The following is a 22,484-nucleotide window of genomic DNA, read 5'->3' as shown; positions in this document are numbered from 1 at the left end:
TCCTTTTCTTTCTCTCCAGAGTTTGCAGAAAAAGGTTGCAAAGTCAAGGTCAGCCTTAGACATGTAAATATCAGAAAAGGAAGAAAACTGACAATAGTTTCACAACTATATAGTATAATACTGAAACTCATGTTCACAAGTAGGACTTAAACATTTTCAATGAGATCTCAAAAAAAGAGAGTAAAACACGGTGACAGAATTGACTGGATGCTACTCCAGTCTAGCACATGCTATAGATGGTGATATGCCCAGGCATGCTGTCAGATTTGACTTCTCATATTTTCCAGGGTGCTTTCTTTTTTGTAACCACATCCTGAGAAATTTAACTGCATAGCTGAAGGCCAAGCAAAATCCCACTCCAACTTTAACACCTTGGATCAGCTGAGGCTGGAGCAGCAAGAGACCAAAGGATGCCCTGCCAAATCGGAAGGAGCTCAGCAGGAGATAGAGTGAGAAAGGAAAGTGGAGGCAAGCCAGAGGAATACAAGAGGATAGACTGCTTGGATATTACACACACACATATTCACAGCCATGACTCCTCACGCACTCAGCAAAAAGGAGCTGATGGAACCAACACTAGCATTAAATCAGTTAAACACAGCAAAGGTGTCAATGGTTTATGGGGTGATTTGGCCCAGTTCTGAGACTAGCGGGGCACAGGAAGGTCCCTGTGGATCCACACCCCAGAATGGGATAAACAAAAAGGGTAGAGAGATGGGCCTAAAAACAAAACAGCAGAAATGATCTGAAGAGAAACAAACTAATTTACTAAATAAGGTATCGGAATGCAAGATAACACACTATAATACAATATAATCAGAATCAGATAATAAATCAAATAAAATGAGTGTGTCCAAAAACCAAAGGCCTTACTCTAATGCTGAGGCAAGGTGTGTGGTTGGAACAAGCAGAAGGGAGAAGAGCCATGTCCTATGACTTTGCCAGGGGCTTTATCTCATCTCTGAACACAAAGTCCTCTGGGGAATGTAGTTCTTCTCTTCTGGGACAGCTACCTGGACCTGAAGCATTAATTCTCTAACTCCCAGTGCACTACATGATGCTATGTTGAGGAATACCAGTAACCAAAAATTATAAAACCATGACAGAAGGGTTTCCACTGAGACTCCCCTTCTTGGTCCCCTGTTCTGAGGAATTCTAAGCAGCATCTGCAGCCTGTCTGCATCTTCCCTACCTTGAACACATCCAGCTTTGAAGAAGGTGAAATGAATTTTATCTTTACATCAGATTTTTTTATATTTGCCCAGAACAAAAAGTTCACTTTGAGAAAAAAGCTATAATCTGGAGTCTTTCTACTCTCTCTACTGCATCCTGTTCTCAATTCCAAACTTGACAGCATGTCTCTGATCACAGATATCATTTTAAAAACACTGTATTTCATGGTAAAACTGATCTAGGCAGGTCGACAATCAAGGTTTTCAGCAAACCAGGCAATGGTCTTACTGCTCTTGGAATTGTGGAGATTAAAGCTTCATATTTAGCATTTGCAAAGTTCTCCATAGTGCTGGATTTTGTTTGAACCTCTTTTGTCCATTCATGGACACTTGGTAATGCTTACTTTTACCTAACATTAAACTGAATGAATGCCTTTGATACTAGCCCAGCCTACAATGCTCAGGCTGTTCAAAGCAGTTTTCAACAGTCAGATCCTGTACTATCACTGACTTTGGAGGAATGAGTGTTTTTAAGATTTTCTCATCCCTTCAGAATTTTTCAGTAAATCTTCTTTTCAAGTTAGGTGTAATAGTAGATTCTTCAGTGAACTAGAACAAGCACTGTGATTTTTTCACAGATCTGCTCTTCCAAGAACAATACTAACCCGGCTGTAGAATCAAACACAGATCCACCCACTTAGTTCCACAGACATCCTTAAGAAAACAAGGCAATAAAGAACTCCTATGTAGGAAGCTTCTTCAAATGATTCAAAATTGTAAAAGATCCCCTTCAAAACAGCTGTTTTGTCATTACTGCTGTCATTTTCTGTTTGTTTTGACCTCAATTTGGATACCCCATGTGTGTGACAGATCTACCTCCACTTGAGCTCCTTGCTGCAGCAGCTGACATCTCCCTGCGCTATACTGAGGCAACAACCATTCACCTTACGGTAGAATCAGTAGAGCTGATTTTGGCTGAGTGAACTGTACTTTTTATGCTCCTTTTGGTGCCTATATTTTATAGCAACAAAATTTTTCCTGCACACCTTAGAATATCCAGAGACTTCCAAATACCCTATGATCATGGTATATCCTCACCAGCTCTTATTCCATCAGATAAGAGACATCCTTCCTCCAAGCAACCCTGCTTTTCTTTAATGTGAAACATATCAGCAATGGGTATTACAGCTTACCACTCCTTCCTCACTTCACTACAAAATACTTTTGCATAGAAGTTGAAAGCACAACAGCTCATCAGATTTAGCACCCCCACGTGAGTCAGATGTAACTGTCTTCCCTAAACCACAGCTATTAAAAAGTTGTAAATAAGCACTGCAAATTAAAAATTATCTTCAAAATTCAGTTATACGTCTCCCGACAAGTAGCCACTGTCAAACACAACAGGTGAATGTATGTAAAAAAAGCATACCTTCACTAAAATTACCGACGTGTTAAAGCAAGAATAATGTAGTAGCCCTAGGCATTTAGTTAAAGTGGTGTGTGTGTGTGTGTGTGTGTGTGTGTCCTTTTAGCTATAACTGAGTAAGGTTTATTGTCTCTAGGTAGGTATACACATCTTGTGGGAGAAGACTCTCATAAAATAGCGAATGGTAAGTTACCAGATCCTCTGTTCACTAGCTGCAGAACTGCCCACATAGTATCCCACACTTTTCTATCGTTCTCTCTTTGTAATTTATTTCCAGGCTTGACTTTTTGTTAATGGTCAAAGAAAGCTAAGAAACTCTAGGCAACTCAAAAAGGCACTCAGAGGAATAGGTGTTTCTAATAGTCTCATCTTTCAAAACTGGTGGAACAATTCTTCCATGGCCTACAGGGTACTGAAACAATTAGATAAATCCCAACAATGCTTTGCAGAAGGGCACTTGGTACAAACCCCAACTACTTCAGCTTCGCATGATATTTAGGTATATAGATTTTAAGTGCCACTCAGGAGGTAATAGAACAGTACACTCAAATGTAAAAGCTCAAGTGGTTTACTGTTGAAATACTGACTATGAACTAGGAGAAATTAACATCCCACTTCATTTCATTCCTTTCCCAGGAGACAAAGTTCTTTTGAATTTTTACCTAGAACATTAAAGAAATACATACACCAAAAAAACAAAAACAAAAACAACAACAACAACAACAAAAAACAACCACAAAACTTGCTTTATTAACTGCAAGTCCATCCACACACTGAAACTTCTGTAGAGCAGTTAAATCAAAGTATCAGATCGAAGTATGAGCCATTAATGTAAATCTTCGCCCATGCTTAGCAAAAAGATTTTATAACACTTCCAGAAGTACTATCTGCTTTTCAGACCAAGTCATTGCTGCAACACAAACAGCAATACTCAGCCAGAAATTAGACACCACTTTTGCTCCAATTCTGTTGTTTGCTTTATGTACTTCCACCTCCTGCCCTCCGAAGCACTTGTATCTTACCCTGTTTTTACCACTGCTTCATCAACAGAAGTAGCAGCTTACAGAAGATATGGATAAAGATGGCAAGAGCAGCAAAAACTTTGAGTTTCAAAGAAAAAATCATAGTCAAAAGAATTATAGAATGGCCTGGATTGAAAAGGACCTCAAAGATTGAGTTTTAACCCCCTGCTATGTGCAGGGTCACCAGCCACCAGACCAGGCTGCCCAGAGCCACATCCAGCCTGGACTTGAGTGCCTCCAGGGATGGGGCATCCACAGCCTCCTTGGGCAATCTGTTCCAGTGTGTCACCACCCTCTGTGTCAAAAACTTTCTCCTAATATCTAACCTAAGCCTCCCCTGTCTCAGTTTAAAACCATTCCCCCCTTGTCCTATCAATGTGTTGATAAAATCAATTCTCTTCTTTGTGAATAACAAAAGCAACCAGTGTGACATCTTCTGAAGGAAGAAGTAAAACTGAGAAGGATGCAATCTTCTGAAAACAGTGCTTTTGTGTATGCATTCATTACTAAGAGAAAATACGTTCCCTTTTTCTTATCATACCAGCAAGGACAAACTCTCCTCAGAAGTAGCTAGATGGTTTTTTTGTTTGTTTGTTTTGTTTGGTTTGGTTTGGTTTTTGTTATTTTCAGTCTTTGAAGGCAAGCTGAAGGAAACAAATACCTGTGGTAGTTCTCTAAAACTTTAAAATAAGTTAACATCTCGGCTTTTATTTTCTTATATCTTAGTTGTCTACAGCGATGTCCCATCCTCCTTGTAAGTAGAGGGAAACAGAAAAAAACAAGTGTTTTATTCAAATCTGCATTGTGACAATGTTAAAGGGATAATATGATGTGGAAGGATAAAGAGGTGCTATAATAATAATACAGATAAAAGGAAAAGTCTATAATTAATAAATAAATGGATAGGGATTTCTACACTTTCTCTTGGTTTTACTAGTAGTCATTAGCAGTGACTACTCACTATTAGTTCTCCTCAGCCCTCATCTTTGCACATAGTTAAACTCCTCACTGATATAAATATATCATTATTAAATTTAATTTTCAGGTTATTGTTTTCTAACAGAAAAAGAAGGACACTGCTGAGAGAAAGCAGCAAACCAAAGTCTTTATGTAAAACAGCTTTAAGACAAAAACTAAGCATTTTTCCAGTTCTTTGTCTTATATCAGGAAATTATGAATGTCTTGAAAAAAAAAGATTAGTAAAACCTAAATTTAATCTTTTTAATTGCCATAAAAAAAAAAAAATACTAGCAAGTTCTTTTTGACCAGTTTCAGCAATATCCTGCTCTTGCAAATGGAAAACTTTATTTCTAGTACCCTTTTATGATTAGGATATAATAGGCTCAAAGAGCAGCGCTGCAAGATAAGAAAGAATCTTAACTTCTGATAATTCACTAATTGTTAAACTCTGCTTAATTTTGTAGCCCTAGAGAGATTAGTGTCTTCAGTAATCAGTCTTACAAAGCATACTTACATATAGTGACCCCACGCTTGATCTCAAAATTGCAATGGTAAATGCAACTACCCCAGTAATTGGACCCTATAGGGACGGGTTCAAAATAAGAGATTTTTCACATGTGTCACACTGGCCCCTCATAATGATGCTCATACCTGGGCTTAGGAATATGTCTCCTCTTAAAGGGCGGCAAGTTGACAGTGTTTGCGTACTGCTGGAAATAACTCATATATATGCAAGCCTGCAATACAGAGTAAGAAAAGAAGCTCTACAATTGTAAGAGGAAGTATCTAGGATTTTTGCTCTTCTAAGAAGGGAAATGAAAAGGTAAAGGAACAAGAATAAAACTATGGGGAGGGGGGGTGGGGGGGGAGAAGAGGGGGGTGTAGAGGGTTAGGAAAATAAAAAAGGAAAAATGAAAAAAAATATTTTTTTAATGAAAGAATTTGAAAAGGGAAAAAAGGAGCAGTAAAAATTCTGGTATAGATGCAGACACGCTTACCCTACTTCAGTGACTAGAGAGATTTTATTTACTCATGACTAGTACAAGTAGAAATAGAAATTCTGGTAAAGCAGTGTTTTTGAAACAAAAGATAACCCAGCTTTTATGGTTCTAAATTTGAAATCTCATTCCCCTACTGGAATCACATCAGCTGACATATTCACATTTGTTTTTGTTAATTAATATAAGTGATTTTCTGTCACTCCCACTATGCATAATATTTAGATTCATAAAGAGAATGAAATAAAAGTGTAGACAAGGAATAGGGAGGGTAAGAGAGAAGATTCTCTCTGGCGTTTTTTTGGTAGCATGAGATGTGCAGCTTTTATAACAGGTCCGACTGTTTCCTGTCCATTCTCTTGGGATTTATGCACTGCTGGACAGAGTATAAGTTTCCCATTGTTACTTGACAGCAGCTGCCCCATACTGTGAGTTTAAAAATTCATGAACCTGTAATGCAAGAAAGGGACACCTTTTCCCTGCTGTATAACTTGAGCACTGCACAAAGGTCACGACACAGAAAGCCTCATGGAATTAAATGGATTTTTTATTTCATTTCAAAATGCGGAAGCTATGTTTTGAGAAACAATTAAAGAGATTATTTCTAACAATGCCAGCAGCACAGTCCACCTGAGATAGATTTGCTTATGAACAGCTCAGCTCACCTCAAGAGCTACACAGAGAGCATGAATCAGGCACGTTTCTGAAAGATTTTCTGCCCTTATGCCTCGAGTTTTAATCTCTCCATTACTCTTCCTTTGAAAAAAACAAAAAACAAACAAACAAACAAAAACAACAAACAAATAAAAACTTCATTATACTCTTTTCCCCCTGAATGTATGATAAATAAGCTTTTGGCCATATTAGATAGATAGTAATTTAATGCTATTTAAGAAGACAACAATGAGTATATACCAGAGCAATGCTGGTTCACAGCTGCCTGCTTCTTAATACTGAACCATGACTCCTTCTCACCACTGGACATTAGCTGAGCAACATGGAAGGCAAGAGACACATCCGGCCTTCCTCACATCCTTCTCTATGGCACTGCAGCCTGTCTTCCAGGAAAAGAAAGGAGAAAGCCAGACAATGGCTACAATTTATTGACCCTTACAATAGACACACTAAGCCAGGAGGCCGTTTATAGTGCTTTCCCTTTAGGGCTGTATGCATTCATTGATGAGAGGACAGTTACCTCCGGTGAACAATTTGGCATATTTAAGTCATAAAGAGTTCTGTATATGTTTTCTGTATTATCTAAAAGAAACAAGGGCAAACTTTCCTATGTTAGACACTTCCCTTCAATGCCAAAAATTAGAAATGACACTAGATTTTCAAGATCTTATTTGACTACCCACCCACACCATAGCAGAACAAAATCTGAACTTATATTTTTTTATTTTTTGCTTTTTTTTTTTTTTTTTTTTTGTCACAATGTTTTATATTTCCTACTTGTCAATGGGATGAGCAGGTGAACTGTGGATCTTGATTCTTAAACACGCAATTCAGTGTGTTTAAGCTGAAGCCTGTTCTGACATGAGGCCATACTGTTATGAGTCCTAGGCTGCAGGAGAAAGTGAATTTGAAAGGAAGCAAATTCAGACATTGGTAGGTCTTCCTAGTTGTAACTGTCCCCATAATCTTGAACTCTAATGATCTCTTGGTTGTCCAAGTGAGGAATACAGCCAGTGCAGTTCATGCTACATCTTTAATGCTAGCAAATAAAAACAGGAACCAAACTTGGCCTTGAGTGCAAGGGGTATCATATGCATCTCATAGAAGCCTGGTTGGGATAGCCTAAGAAAAAAATAGGCTAATAAAAGAAGCAATACAGACAACAAGAGAAACGGTGATGAAGATCACTCACTGCTCTGTTTTAAGCATACTAATCTACACCCAGAGCTTGGCTGCAGCTGGGGGTATGCCTAGATCCATTCAAGGAGTCAATTTTGGCACCCTCAGTTTCACGCCCTGTTCCTATGACCAAGATACACTGCAAGGGCCAAGTTTCCTCTCACCACTTTTCCGCCCCACTTCCTAAATTCCTCATTATTGGCTTTCTGAAGAAAGTATTGCTTGTTTTATGTTCAGGGGAATTCTGTGCAGTCAACAAACTTAGCCACTGTCAAAGCAGTATCAACATATCCTCCTCTGCTTACAAGTGAGACCTCCAGCTAATATGGTCTATTGTACCTCAGAGTGTAATTACTGCAGAGTTAACTCAGGTTATCCATGCTCAGCCCGTCTTAGTAAGAGTTGCCACACTGTGAAATAACATTTAAACTGAAAAGCAGTCATTATGTTACTGTATAGAAGGGTGGCACTAGGGATAATGAATTAGGCTAAGAATTTGACTCCCTGAAGAGCTTGGCAGGAAATGAAAGTTCAGAGTGGGTTCTCCATATTTTAAGTGACTAAATCATCTCATTAATGTAAATGTACATGTTCAAAAACTAGTGCAGCAGCTTAGCCATACAATAATTTAAGTACAGATCTACTTCAAGTGATGTAAGACACATGAGCTATATGCAGTGCTGTGCACACAAAGTCAGGTAAACAACCTACAGTGAGTGATACACACTCTGATTCTAGGTTTGGAATCAACCGCAGCATTCTTGGACATTTTACATTTTTTCCAATATTTTTAACTGAAAGAAAAGCAAAAAGAAATAGGTATTTTCTTTCCTATTTTTTCATTGTTAATCTTCTTTCAGTGAGCCAAAAGGCACAGGGAAAAGTGAGAGGATAATTGTGCCTGTGGCTGGGCAAAGGGCTTTACATTTTCCAAAGTTAGCACGTTCTCTTTCCATTCCTTTTTGTTATAAACTTGAAATATATTTTGAGGTAAATGAGAAATCAAACCAAGAAATTCATTAGGCTCATACTATAAGCAGGGTTCAAAATACCTGATTTGAGCTAGTAAATGAAGATATGATTGCCACTGTAACATGGGTAATGTTAACATACCTTGAGGAGAATTATGCTATAAAGAAAGTTTAACTCTCTTCATTTACTACACAGGAATACAACATACAGTTAGCATACAGTATACATTTAGTCAAATCCTACTGAATACCTCTTACTTGTAAAAAGAGCTTCAGAATCCTCCAGTGCTCCAGAAATCCTGTCCACCCACTTAGGTTTAGGCAACCCAAGTTATGTGGACAGGACTTTCCCCTGAAGGCATCAAAGACACTTGCCTTCCTTTAACTGCCTTCCACTTCAGCTGACTGCATAAGATTTTAGGAGTGCTGGTTAAACAAGTGCCTAAAGTGAAGGCATAACTTAAGGGGAAGTCTGGATCTTACCCTGGTAAGATGTTCAGCAGATGCAGAGCATTGGCTAATGTAGATGCAAGTTCATTCTGTGAAGGACATCAGCTAATTTAAATGCAAAACTATTTGGGTCTTCTTGGACGTTTTTTCTTTGAAAGAATGCATGGAAAAAAATAATCACTGATCTGCACAGCTGCATGAATAATTGAGCTAACAGGTAAATGGGACTGAAAGACAAGCAACTGTATCCAGGGAATATCGTGAGAATATATCACCCAGAGGCTTACTGGTGTCCTAGATCAGGTATGAAAAAAGCATAAACAAAATATGTATTGGAATAAGCACTGAGCATAATGCATACTGTTATAACACTGAAAAAGTAGGCTGCATTAAGCTTCTGAGGCTGGACAGATCACGCTATGTTTGACTTGCTGTGTAGAGGTTTCAGTACAGGTGCTGCTGTTCTTGATGGTCACCCTGTTCTGCTGCAGTACTATCTCACCATTCTCAAGCATCAAATGCCTGGCAGCATTAGCAAAGTGGGCAGTCTTCCGGGCCACCTTCATTTACTAACTTGCTCTGACCTGGCATCTGGACTGCAAGTCTCACCCCAGAAAGGCACATACAGGTTCTTTATAAAAATCTCCAAAGATCAGGAGGATGAAGAAAAAAAACAAAAAAGAAAAAAAAAAAAGGTCCTTCTTTTCCTAGAGCTCTCAGAAACCTCTGTCAGGTAGATCAGCTCTGCCTGTGGTCATACCGCATGATCCCAGTATTTCACAAAGTAACATCCACAGCTCCTAAAACAAAACACAAATGTAAAACCTCCAACATTCTCAAGATATTGAAAATTACACACAAAAGATGTTTTGTGTCATTGCCTTGCACCATCAAATTTCTCTTACAGCTGAGCGTTTCAGTCCCTTTGGCATTTGACACCCTGCATCTTCTGACGGAGAACATTTTTCTCCCCCCCAGGGTTCCCATCATATTTCTGAAGACATTCAGGGTCACTAAAGACACTGGCTGGATGATCTTTTTTTGAATTAGAACACAAGTACACAAACTAAACTTTTCAGGAAAGAGAACTTCTAACATATTATGCCTATACTATACACATTTTGTACTAATTTTATAACAGCCCATAGCCTTGCCACTCTTACACAGCACAGCAAACGTAAGGCATCGACATGAGTTTACTAGATAAATTATGTGGTTAAGAATTCTGTCCTGGGTTGTAGGCCAGGCAAGACGTTTTCTGTGTGAAGAGATATTTTACCCTTTGTGTCACTCTGACACAGACTACACAGTGGCTTTGGTTGTCTGTAGCAAACAAAAGACAGGACATATATTTAAACTATACTAACTCATTCAGCCTGGCTAGTCCTACCCTAGTGCACAAGACACCCAATTATAGACTTGGCAATGTCAGTGGCCTCTTCATCAACTGGAATCCCATGAACTTACACGCTGCTGGCATTTCCAGCAAGGGCTTCTGCTTTCAGTTGAACCATAAATTCCAGCAGACTTCCCTGAAAGTCAGGAGTGACTTTCCGTGGGTCATAACGCAAACTGTATATATGGCAGAGAAGGAAGCAACACTCTGCATTCCCTTCACAGCATATCTCCTAGCACTAATCAAGCAAATATTCAAGATGAGTGAAAGCCCTGTATTTCAGTGCTGTATCTGCTTGTTAACTAGACAACAAAGGAAAGTGGAAGTCCAAGGGCTCTCATGTGGAACATGTACATAAATATCCATAACTCAGTTGGGCTATGTCACTGTAACAGTCTCCTTTTCCATTTAATTCTTTGTGCTGTACAAAATCCTGTGCATGTGGTAGATTAAAAGGAAGAGCATATTTATCATAAAAGTTCATCTGTGATTTTAGAAAAAGCTTGGAATTATGACATAAATGAGGAAAAGAAGTGCTGACAGAAAGAAAAGATTGTAGACTCATAAAAGTAAACAAATATTCTTTATTAACACATTTAATTTCATTGCCCAATAAACTCTGATGAAAAAAAAAAAAAAAAAAACTCTGTCAAAAATTCAACACCTTTCCCCTTTGGGGAATCCCTCATTAAAAGCTTTGCAGTTCCTGAAAGAAAAAAGAGAGAAAGAAAGAGGACCTGCAAGATATATGATAACCTAAATTAACATATCAAGTAGGAAAATACTACAAAACCCCCTCCAGCCACAGAACACATCCCCCAAGATTCAAGATTTGTTATGAATCCTAAAGAAGGTGGGAAATCAAGATGGGTTTCATTGCATAAATACAGATGTCTATTATGTTTGTGAATACTATAAATGGTCCCACTCCTGAAGATCCTAGGTCATGTTAACTACCAACATAGGTGCCTCAGACTCCCTATGGTGACAGTAGCTGCCTATGCATCATCTAAAGATGATCTCTTTATTATCTCTCGTCATAGGGTCTAGAAGGCATAATTACAGAAAAGTAATAGGATGAGTACTACACCTGAAAACTGGTAAATATTTCAGGTACATTAACTTTGACATGTCATGTTATTTGAGATTCAAATACATTTGAGACATATTTGAGTACATTATGTAAGACATCACACTGAAATCCCAGAAGATCTGCATCCACATGGGTAGGCAGGATGTATTTTAATATCTTAAAGACTTACATCTGAAAGTAACTGAAACTCATCCTTCTAATCTGAAGGAAAGTTATTAGCATGTCCTTCACCTCTGTAAAGTTCTGGAGAGAAAGCTTAGCTTCAGGCACACAGATAAACCAGAGTTCTCTTTTTCTGAGCTTTGTTCCTTCCCATCCCCACCACCCCAAACCCTCCCTCCAGTGGTGTTGTGTGTGTGTGTTGTCGGGTTGTGGTTTTTTTTTATTAAATAAAACAAATTTGTCCATATTGGCAATGTCAGTCAATATGAAATAGATGTAGAAACACTTTTCTTATACATTTTTGTGCAAGATACAGAGAAGTGAAAAATAACACTAGAAAGTAGAATAACTTGTTCAAATTGCACCCCTTTGGGAATAAGAAAAAGCCTACTAATAAAATAATGAAAAATTATAATGGAGAAAAAAAAAGAAAAGAAAAAAAAAAGAATATGTGTCTATATATCATGGTCACTATTTGGTGTTTTAATTACCATGAAATAACAATACAAAAGGGGCTAACAAAACTAGTGTGTGCTCTTCAAACTCTACTGATGCTTAGACTTAAGTACCATAATATAGACAGAAAAATGAATTCCTAAGAGGGAAATAAAAATTAGAGGGGAAAAATCTTGCTTCAAACTTCAAACTTACTTAATATGGGATCCTTAACACAAGGCCTAGTAGGTCAAGGAATCTGTACTTCTATTTATATTTGTAGTAGAACCACTGAAATCATAATAGGTTTTTCTGAAAACTCTAGACTAGAATTTGTTATTATCTTTGTTACGTTTGGTCTCAAATACTGTCATGGATGCTTTAGGATAGTTCTGATGCAGAATGTGCCAACTTCTTGTTATTCCCATGGTCAGGAGGAAAGATGTATTTTGATAAGTGCATAAAATAGCTTTTCTCCCCTTTTGCTGATTCTTTCTCTTGGTTGACAGGAGAAACCTCTTCTTAACCAGCCAACAGGGAAAGGAGCAAAATACTATTTCTCAAACAACCAGATGTTCCACAAAGCACTCATAGTTAGGCAGATGTTTGCTACATTAAACAGAGCCTCTAAGAAAACAATGGGAGAATATTTTAAAATCCTTATGCAAATTTCACTCATTCAACTCTTTCTCAGAGGCCTGGGGACAATGAAAAAATAAAAAGGAAGATAATTCACATGCTCATCTCAATATGGTACTCATCAAAATACTTCTTACCTTTCTCCATAGGGATTTTGCAAGCCTGGTTCACACTTAGTTCTCAGTAAATCTCTCTAAGCCTGAAGAAGTTAAAGAAAGCATTAAATCCATGATACTTTAACAAGAGTGAGGTATCCTAACTATTCCAAATGGAAGCATACTTGAACAACATTTACAGAGCTACAATATCTCCTCTTTCCAGTATAACCAAATCAGAGTGTTTGAATTTAACATCGTCATTTTCCTCAGTTCCTAGATGTACTGTGATGGAAAACACAGCAATGACAGCAGAGAAGCAAGGTCCCAGGCTGCAGCAAGTGAAGATTTGCTTAAATACAACAGCTGTAGGCAAAAAGACAAAGAAAAGAAGCTGCTTACCTCTAGAATACACAAAGATCTCCAGCAAAATGCTCTTACCTTTACAGCCAACCCTTAAACAAGGGCTGGGAAGTGGCAGATCCTGGTACCACCTATTCCTGGTCACTCAAGTGCGCTGCATGCACCTGAGCTCCTCTGCATTGGTCCTGCCTTCCCACCAGACACAAAATCATTGCTTCAAGCTGTGACTTAGCATTTCTGCTGTATTAGCAACTTTCACAAAAATATTCCTTTTTCTGTTTCATTTCTCCCCCAAAAAATTCCTTCATGTGTCAGCTAGTCTCTAATTTACTGGTATCTGATGAAATTTTCCTTCCATGTTCAAGTTTTTCTTTTTTCTTCTTTTGTTTCTTTTTACTTGTTTGCTTTGTTTTTATGTTTTGGTTGGGTAGTTGGGTTTTTTGTTTGTTTTTTTTGTTTGTTTGTTTTTTTGTGATGATAACAAATTTTCTGAAAAATTTGCCCTTTCAGAACTGTCTTTCCTGTTATGGAAGATCCATCACATATTTCACTCAGACACACCACTTTCCTTGTACAAGATGCTCCAAGTGGCTCTGAGCCATCCCAGCTACCTTGGCTTCTTGGGAGAAAAATTGGACTTTGTTTCATGCATTAGCACTTGGATAGATGCACTTAAACATTTTGCCAGCTTTTGCAGCAGGATGACATGATTAGCAGAGAGCAAGCAGCATTTTTCATTCTCTTTCCTTAGAAAGCTGATGCCGCTAACAGAAACAAGAGATGGAAGGCAGAGTGCTTGCAAATTAAACATGAATAAGAGATACCTCATCATCAGAGGGCTTTGGGTATCAGTTTATCCTGTGTTGCAAGGCTTCACATTCTTGCAGTTCCTGTCTAGATGCAGAAATAATTTACCTCGTGTTTTACATGTGACCAAAGGAATTCTCCTTGACAACCTGGTGCTTACTTTAAAAGAGTCCACTAAGGTTTTTCATGGCCTGACTGGTCACTCCTACAGGCATCTTCTGGAGGAATCTCCTATTGGAGTAGTGATGGATCTAATGACAATCCCATTTTACTTTTCCCCAGCAGATATATGGAGTTTTTCCATGCTACTAGTCCTGCTTGACAAAAATGCTCAGAGCTTTTATTTTTATTTTTTTTTTTCTCTCCAGATAAAAAAATCAATTCCGTATCTCCAGATCAAGGCTCTGTAAGATCTGTATTGTAACAAGACACTTCACCCTCCCTGCACCCCAGTTACTGGGTCTTAAGAATCTCAAAGATAAACCCCAGAGTCAACTGTTATTTCCAAGTCCCTCATGCAAAATATCTGCCTTTATAACAACGACAACAACAACAACAAAAAAAGGAAAATATATTTGCGGCAGATTTGTTTTTCCAACAGGAGATGAAGAGGCTATTTGACATCTTGACAGAGGTTTGGACTATTAGAAGTAATTCTAGCATAGATTAGTTGGCAAAGTGTGACTAAAGAAGGTGCTCAAGGAGTAGCATGTATGTTTATACATGACTTATTTTATGGTTTCATATTTTGCAGAGTGAGAAAATACAAAGGTATAATGTACTGCTCTGTTTGCAAAGCTCCATCATCAATGAGAAAAAAGCTACTATTTTTTTTTTTAAGGAAACATTTTCCTCTGACATTTTTCCCCATTAAACAAGTTCTTTTCATCTAAGTAGTATTCACCAAATGGAAACTCTTATGCTGGCTTGAGCTACTTCAGTCCATTTGTTTTGCTAGTGCTGTGCTTCCAGAAAGAAGTGTGTGGAAGTTGCTCAGATCCATGTCTGAAGTGAAGGGGTGGGATTTTTTTTTTTTTTTTTTTTAAAGTTGTGTTTTGCAGCAACCCCATCTAGACTCAAACAATGACTTCGTTTTTAGAATAATAACAGCAGAAGGATATCTGTTGCCAGCTGGCTCCTTTCCTCTTCCTGGATTACCACAACTCACTTTAGCCCACATCTTTTCTTCAGCATTGAAATCAATGTTCCCATCTGTGCCTCCCAGTAAAATGGATGCGTGCTTTTAACAGAAGTTGGCACATCTGTCCTACCTTGTTTTCTCTAGAACAGATGAAAGTAACAAGATGCAGCATTGCAGACTTTTATGACTACACTAGAATACAAACTTGACAACATTGTCAATTGTTTTGGCTGTTACTGAAGCTACTGAAATTACATTAGCACAAATTGTCCAGCTTAGACTAAAATCCTACCTCAGTTCTGCTATGTAGATGCACTCTTATCCATACAATGATAGAACTGTGAGAGGTATTTAGATACTCATTCCCATGGCAGATCTCTTAATATCTGTCTATCTTTTAATAGCTTCTGCTAATAGACGGTTTCAGAATATGCACTGTGCTTTGGGGCATTGACCAGCTAATTCTTCTGAAGGATATAGCTGAGATATCCAAATTTTTTAATTAATGAATAGGGAGTTTAATATTGCAACAAGCTTAATTGCGCATCTGGCATGCAATCTAGGTGCCCAGTGATGGTGCCTTTCCCTTCAGCTTTGTCACGATTTCATAGGCAAGTTCTGAACAGGGATGCCAGATGTCTTCAGCAATTGCAACCTTGGAAATTGTCAAGTCCTCAATTGTGCTTTTACTGATAAAAGAGGAACAGAATTTAACCTTTAGCCTAGTCTATAAACATGGAATGAGGAGTTAGATGTTGAGCTCAGATGTACAAAATTACTTAATTCTTTTTTAACAATTATTAATTTACTTCAAGTTATATGTATGGTCTCTGTGTCCCAAATCCTAGCTCTGAAGCGAAATTTATACATCACCATATATAAGTAATTTAAACTTCAAGAAACTGTCTTATCCCTAAGCAAAATTCTGAATCCCACCAAAGTTTTGCAAATAAAAGTACTTAAATGAAACCAGTTAATATAGGTGACTAACTACTTCTGGTGGAAATCCTGTGTACCACTGGGTGCTTCTTAAGTCCACCCCAAGTTACTACAGTTAACTGATCCTATAACTTATTCTGCTTCTGGGCAAAAGGATGCATAGGGACTTTACAGACTCCCTCAGCATTATATTTCAGTGATTGTAAGAACTATTCTGTAGATGAAATAATCAGATTCCTCTTGTGTAGAGAAATCCAGTGCACGTATGAGATACTCTTTGCTGATTAGAGGTATTATTATTGAGCCATTGCCTTTCATCTGTTCATTACTAAAACCATCTCAACTGTGGAGCATTAGTAATTCTTACAGGTGTTAAATGCCATAGCTACAGTTGCCATGACTTCAAATGGAAAGCAGTCTATAGGCGGTATTCAGTGGAAAAGATGCAGCTCCCCAAAATAAGAAATTACATAAATGCAAAAACAAATGGGACATTCATGATTAAATACTACACAGAGCATTACTCTGGGCACAGAGCACATACTGTGGTTCTATCCTTTCTATTCTCCCCTCCTCTTTGACATTTTGTCTGCTCTATTTCATCTAATGGAGTCAATGATGAGACCATGGTGGAATGCAAGGAAATCTGTTAAATTACTGTTTTGTGGTTTTGGGATGTTTTGGGTTTTTTTTCAAACATTCATAAGACTGCTGTGTAGGAGAATCTCAAGATATAGTCTTAAACATCTCTGCAGAAATCACAGAGACTTTTGTCATGCTATTGCACAGGGACAAAGCTATCTGAGCAGATGTCCCACCAGAAGAGGAAAAGATGGCAGTGATTCCAGATGACCTGCAGCACTTCTGTCTTTTCAAATCCCAGTCATCCAGTGGGAAGACCCACTCTGCTGTTAGAAAAAATGCCAGCAGATGATGCTACCTACTTCTGTCCAGCTTCAAGTATGTACAACAGTAGAAAATCCTAAACAGACCCAGAGGAGTAGATAATATACTGTTTTGAGTAGGAGGGAAGGAAGAAATTTGAAATACTGCAGTTTCTATGCAATGTTTTTCTCCCCACTTTGGGCAACACTTCATCCAGAGAAATCTGATCTCATAGTGTCTTAAGCAAAGATTTACCAGCTGATAGCAGAATCTGTGGGTGTGTGAAAAGCCTGACAAAAACCTCAAGAATTTATGGCTACAAATATTACATCCATATGGGAGTCTTGAACTTTTTGCAGACAACGTAGAGACTGTTATTGATTTAAAAGTCTACTAGAATATAAAAAGAAGAGAAGAGAAGAGAAGAGAAGAGAAGAGAAGAGAAGAGAAGAGAAGAGAAGAGAAGAGAAGAGAAGAGAAGAGAAGAGAAGAGAAGAGAAGAGAAGAGAAGAGAAGAGAAGAGAAGAGAAGAGAAGAGAAGAGAATAATGAGAAAAGCTAATTATCATAACAGGAAAAAGACATGTATAATTCCATTTAAAAAATTAGTTACTTCTCTTCCTCTATCTTGATTTTTCCCTAACGACAGTTCTCTGTTCATTAGGAGATAATTACCTTCACAGTGAAACAGACTGTAAATGCACTGTTTACATCAAGAGGAGAAGATTTTAGAGTTACATATCTTGTAAAAACATTATTGCTATCAAGGTAATCATACTGCATTATATCAAATAAGCCACTGGACATACAAGAATGTCCGGGTACATTTGGTAATGGTTCAAAATTGTGTTATTTCTAATAGGCAGATATAACAAGGATGATTTTTCTGATTAGACTTTTCATCCCAGGCCATTTCTATCAACAAACTGAAAGCTACATCAGCAAAAACTCCCTTACTTCTTTCTTTATCCTCCTCTATCTCTTCCACTTTTCAGATTCAAGTAGCTTTTGAACAGTGTGCCTTAATTAAGGCGCAAAATCTACTAGAGTAAAACAGCACTAAGCTTCCTTGCATCTGAATAGTACATTCATTAATTACAAATCACACCACTTATGCAATGCCTCACATAGTTACAGAATCATAAGGGCTGGAAGGGACCATTGGAGATCATCAATTCCAACGTCCTGCTAAAGCAGGTTCCCCACAGCAGGTTACACAGGAAAGCATCTAGACAGGTTTTGAGTATCTCCAGAGAAGGAGACTACACAGACTCCCTGGAGAGCCTGTTCTGGTATTCTATCACCCCCACTGTAAAGAAGTTTTTTTCTCATGTTCATATTGAGCTTCCTGTGTTCCAGTTTGTGCCTGTTACCCCTTGTTCTGTCGCTGGAAACTGCCAAAATGACTCTGGCTCCATCCACTTGTCTCCACCCTCAGTCTTCCGCAGGCTGAACAGCCACAGGTCTCTCAGTCTTTCCTCATAAGGGAGATGCTCCAGGCCCCTCATCATCTTTGTGGCCCTCTGCTGCGCTCTCTTGAAGCTCCCTGTCTTTCTTGAACTGAAGAGCCCAGAACTGGACACATAATGTGATGTGGCCTTACCAGGGCAGAGTAGATAGGGAAGATCATCTCCCTTGACCTGTTGTCCAAGCTCTTTTTAATACACCCCAGGATACTTTTGGCCTTCTTGGCCACAAGAGCACACTGCTGGCTCATGGCCAACCCATTATCCACCAGGACATCCAGGTCCTTCTCCACAGCGTTCTTTCCAACTGGTCAGCCTCTAACCTGTACTGATGAATGCAGTTATTCCTCTCCACATGTAGCAATCTACGCTTGCCTTTGTTGAACTTTGTGAGATTCCTCTCTGCCTAACTCTGCAGACTATCTAGGCTGCATTGAATGGCAGTGAAGCCTTTTGCTGTGTCAGCCACTCCTACCAGCTTTGTATTATCAGTAAATTTTCTGAGGGTGGACTCTATCCCTCCATCCAGGTCATTGACAAAGAGCTGAATAAGATCAGAGCTAGTACTGATCCCTGGGGAACACCACTTGCTACAGGCCTCCAACTGGACTCTGCACCACTAATCAAAAACCCTGAGTTCTGCCAGTCAGCCAGTTCTCAATCCACTTCACTGTTCACTCATCTATCCCACATTTCCTATGCTTAACTACAAGGTGAGAAAGTGTCAAAAGCCTTGCTGAAGTCAAGGTAGATAACTAGTCAATTAGCTATTCAAAATACTCGATTAATTACCATCATCTTTTTAACAGATGAAGAAATGTGAAACATGAAAAGGTGAAGATATGAAGCAAAGCAGAGCTCCAGAATCCCTCTTGTTCACCTCTGCTATTATTCCTCTGCTTCCTGTTGTAATTCTATACCACAGTTATTTGTTGCCTGGTAGCCAGACATACTGCACACAAATGCACAGAAAACTTTGCCTCAGTCCCCCAGCTCCTGTATCCTAGTTCATTAATAAGAACCACCATGACAATAAGAAAGGTCCAAGATGTACAGCAAGGCATGCCTAGCCTTCTTCACTAATTATCTTCTTCCAATCAAGAATACAGATAACAGGCAATTGTCAATGTGATTTGTATTCCATCATCTAAGTATCCCAGTCAGTGCCAGAGTTATTCATTTCCCTCCCTTGAAAGTCAGCAAAAAGAGTTAGATGCATCCAGAAGAGGATTCATCTTGCCTGAGAACAAAGTTGCTATGTGTCAATACAAAAGAAAATTATGTACTCCTGCAGAAAGATCGTCTCCTAGTTAAAAAATAATTGACCCTCATTTCTCCTCTCCGACATATTCCTCCTGCTGCTTGCTGAATATGCTGATTTCACACTGGCATCTGAATTTGCACATAGTAATGCTCATTAAGCAATGGTAATGTGTAATAATCACTTTACTATAGGCTTCATTCCCACAAGTTCCTGGAAGCTCAGTGTTGTAAAGTTAGGACATGTTTCTTACTTGTAGGATTAAAGGATTTGAAACATTAAAAACCGATTCACAGCACACTGCAAAACAGCCTAAAAATGACTGCAAAACTATTTTATTCTGTCTTATACAATAAAACATGACAGAGTGAAGTTCCCAGAAAAAGGAAAAAAAATAAAATGGTATAATGGAGAAGTAATATAATTTGTAGGTTTTGTGCTTTTCATGGGTTATTTTTTAATGGATCAGACCACTTCTGATGAAATGACAGAAATGATTTTACAAAATCAGTGGAACTGTTATTAAACAAGGAAGATTCAGTCATCTACTCCTGTGAAGAAAAGTAGATGTAAAATATATGTCATTCATAAATGTCCACAGCTGTTTTTCTAAGACTGGTAACATTCACCCTGACTTTGGAGAGCAGGAAATGAGGGACAGTTTTCTGTTCTCTCTGTAGACTGTAGGAAGCAGAATAAGTGCCACAAGATTGACTTGTTTCACTCTTCATATTTGGTTTAGCATGTGAGATTAAAGTTAATGAAAGCAAAATGAGTAAAAAAAAAAAAGTCACAAAATTAACAACATAGTGTTTGGATTGAACATTTTCATTTAGTTGGAATTGAATTTTTTTTCCTTTTTATTTCCTGATACTGAAATGTTAAAAAAGAGAGAGAGAGAGAGAGAGAGAGAGAGAGAGGAAAAAGAAAAAGAAAAAAAAAAAAAAGAAAGAAAAGCTAGACCATGGAGCCATTCATGAAACCACAAAAAGGATGTGGCAGCATTTGTCGCCTCTCTCCAGAGTGTACTGATTAAGGGATTCATCTGGGCCCAACTTCCCCTTGCTCAGAAGAAAGAGCTGAGCTAAGTGTCCCTCCCCAAGACTCCCACCCTGTAGAGTTTCTCTCCTTCCCAGAGAATATTTGATTGGAACAATTCCATTTTGAAGTGGAACAAATACAGCAAAGGAAAAAAACAAAACAAAACGGAAGGTGGACTACTTGAGAAATGCCTCTTCAAAGAGGAAAGGAGATATCCAAACGCCCTTTCTGAAACAGATAGAAATGAGCTTGGGGGTTTTCAATACACTGGGCTAGTGCCCCAGTCACCAGTATTATGAGAAATGGAATTCCTTCAGCAGATGCTCTTTTTGAATCTAGCTCAAAAAATGGAAACACTGTGTTTTGGAGAACACTGAAACTAATCTTTTTGACATTGCCAACACTTTTCTTTGCTTGCTTTTCCTCAGTCAGAGCTTTTCTTTCAACTTGACCTGAATTTGCCACTGGTTTTAATTTGTATTTTGAATGCTTTCAAGTCATAAACTGCTAAAAACCACTAAAAACAGAAACTATCTAACTGCAGTCAGCACTGGTCTCAGAGAACCTTTGCCACTCACCCCTCCTAAAAAGTCCTGCTCATTTATGCTCCATGCCAACCTACTATTCTGCTAAATCCAGAGATTTCTATCTGCTTTCAGCGGCTGCCGCTATCAGAAAAATTATTTCAACTTACGGTGAGAGCTTAAGGAGAATTAATTTAGTCTAAACCTACTAATCTTTTGGCAGTTTCCCCATGAAGTTCCATAAAAGCTTGCACATGTATCTTTGAGCCTCTTTTGTACAAAACTCCTCAACCTTGACTTCTCCTGAGCATTGTTCTGATCAGTCTGAAGTCTGGTCCTCAGCACAAACTGACACAGTTGAATTTCATATTTAAGTAACAGTGGTCCATAGCAGCCCTCTGGACAGTGATCCCTGGGGTCCAGCAGAGCCTCATCTGCATCATGTTCCTTTGGCCTACTCCAAGCCAGGGTGGTCATTCTGCTGCCACAGCCCCTGTATGCTCTACAGTATCAGAAGTCTCCATGGGGCTGAGGGAATCCTCAGTTACTGTCCACGACCAGGGAAAGGAACAGCATAACAACCAATCCAACAGAGTAATGCTAAAGGAAAGACCTATCCCTTTAAAATGAAAATAGCGGGAGTAATTTCCGCCCAGCTCATCTTAGCGTTGCTCCCTGATACTTTCTACAATGCTTATTCCTTTGTCCTTTCTGTTTTCTTTCTGGTTTTTAACCTGTAGTAAGAATGTTTAAGTGCATTTCAATGTCAACATCATAGGCATGGATGTGGCCTAGATCTCTGTTTCTCCAGCTGATGGTGGGGCTGTATTTGTGCTGATTCCAAGTCTGCAGTGCTATCTGAGCAAAGCATTTAACCACCTGCAACAGTTTAAAGTCAAGTACAGTTAAAAGGCTTTGACTTCCTGTGGCTCTGGTATAGCTCAGTTCAGACAAATAAATAACAATATATGAGGAAGTGACTTATTTATTGCTATGGGAAGGGGTGGACCTCCTGGAAACTGATTGATGTAACAACCACCCTTCAATGGAGACAACTTAAGAAACTACTATGCTATTTTATGGAAACATTCTACTCAGACATCAGAGACATCCTCAGAAACAGCTCTGACAGGTTGTTAAGATATTTCTCTGTGGAAATAGGCTTTTGGACATGTTTTGGTGGAGGTATCTGTGTCTGAGAATCACTCTAACCATGAGAGATGGTGAGTGATTAATTGCTTTTGAATATTTTTTTGTTTTGACATTTCTTCCACTTCCCTCATTCCCCCTGTGATTTTTCTTGCTTTTACTTCTCCTTTCATCTTGACCCATCCCTCTAGGGTTGAGGTGGCGCATGAGCAATAGGCTGTGTTGCTCTTATTGCT

Source organism: Coturnix japonica, chromosome 1 (assembly GCF_054131305.1).
Source record: "Coturnix japonica strain WE chromosome 1, WE-NBRP24, whole genome shotgun sequence".
NCBI lineage: Eukaryota > Metazoa > Chordata > Aves > Galliformes > Phasianidae > Coturnix > Coturnix japonica.
This window is presented reverse-complemented; position numbering follows the sequence as displayed.